The following is a 1,941-nucleotide window of genomic DNA, read 5'->3' on the forward strand; positions in this document are numbered from 1 at the left end:
ATTTAGGTAACCATATAGCTTTTCTTTCCTTGTAAAGCTAACACACTTTCTGAGATATAACATTTTTTGATGTTTTCTGAGGTTATAGAAGGTTTCTTGTAAATCAGCGAGTATATCCCCTTTGATCTTGCCCTTAACATTTACATCATCAACATATGTCTCGATATTCTTTCTGATTTTATCATCAAAATTAATCTAAACACATTGTTGGTAAGTAGGACAAGTACTCTTTAAATAAAAAGGCATATTTACGTAGCAATAAACTATAAAAAGTGTAATGAAGGTAGTTTTCTCCTTATCTTCCTTACACATGCTAATATGATGATAACTCGAGTACGAATCTAGGAAACTAAGCAATTCACACCCAGACGTTGAGTCAACTAGCTGGTTGATCCTTAGGAGTGGAAAAGGATCCTTTCAGTAGGACTTATTTAAGTTAGTGAAGTCCACGTACATCCTTCACTTGTTGTTGGCCTTGTTCACCATCACAGGATTGGCCAACTGCTCGAGGTAAACGAATTCTCATATAAATCTTGCCTTCAAGAGCTTTCTTACTTCTTCTTGAATTGCTTCTCCACGATTGCTAGCGAAACGATGGAGTTTCTACCGAACAAGTTTTGATCCAGCCGAATAGATAACCTGTGCTCGATCACCTCACTGGGGATTCCGGGCATATTAAATGCCTACCACGTGAAAACATATGTGTTCATCAAGAGAAAGGTGACAAACTCGAGTTCATATTTAGCATCCAACGCGGAGCATATCTGGACACACTTGGATGGCTATATCAGATCCAACAGAACATTCTTGATGCCAACATTGGGCTTAGGAGTTAGCTTAGGTATGCAGTGCTTGGGTTTCTTCTGTACGGAATTAACATTATACAATGGCAATTGCTTGACCAGCTCAAGACTCATAGGTGGCCAATCCCCAAAACATATGGCTAATGGTATGTCACTGCTGTGAAATGGCGTATCATTGTCCTCATTATCTTCTTCATGCTATCGGTGTTTAGAGTCGGAAGGCCTACCTGAGGACTTTGTTCCCAAGTTCTTATCCACCTATTTAATTATGACACGATAAGTATCCAAGTCGTTTATCTAATTTATGAACAAGTACCTATTTTTCAGAACTCCAGCTTCAAGAATTCTTGGACTTGATCATCTCTAGCTCCAGAAATTCTTGGATCTGGAGCTATAGAAAGATTGATGGTACTTGGTTAAGCCACATTGTTCTCATTTTGGACTAAAAATAGATGTTTAAACCATACATTTTTATCCTTCAAACTCCAAATCATACATGGATCTCGGAGCTGGAGCTCTACCAAACAGCCCTTAAGACACCAGTTTATATCAGTGCCCTCCTTCGATGAAGGTTTATTGCCCTTGTTAGAAAAATGATGGGACCTGAAGTCGTTGTTGTAGGTTATGACCTTCTTCTTCTTCTTCTTAGCCTTATCGTCTTTCTTCTTAAACCTGCTCTTGTCGGTCGATTTGGAAGTCTCGCCCTCCAAACCAGGCTAAGGTGTCACACCCTGATTTTCATATTTCTCAAATTTCTAAAATTTTCCAAGATTAGTTGATAGATTAAATAATTAGAATAGGAAAAAAAAAGCCTATTTTCTACATTCAAATTCAAATTTGAATTAGGTTCTAAATATTTGTATGCATTCATGCTGGAAATGTGCATTTAGGTTTTATTTTGAGTTGTTGAGTTTCTCTAAATTTTTCTGGATTTTATTCGAGCTCATTTGGAGTTTATTAGAATTTATTTGAGTTATTTAATTTTAAAATATCAAAATATTTTATTTGGCTTCAAAATATTTTCAAAAGCTTTTTGGAATTTTTCTAGAATATTTTTAGACTTTATTTGGGTTTTAATTTACTTTCTTCTATTCTAGAAATGTCCAAAACAAAATAAAAGCCTAAATCCATTTCTACC

This window comes from Phragmites australis, chromosome 4 (genome assembly GCF_958298935.1).
Source record: "Phragmites australis chromosome 4, lpPhrAust1.1, whole genome shotgun sequence".
Taxonomy (NCBI): domain Eukaryota; kingdom Viridiplantae; phylum Streptophyta; class Magnoliopsida; order Poales; family Poaceae; genus Phragmites; species Phragmites australis.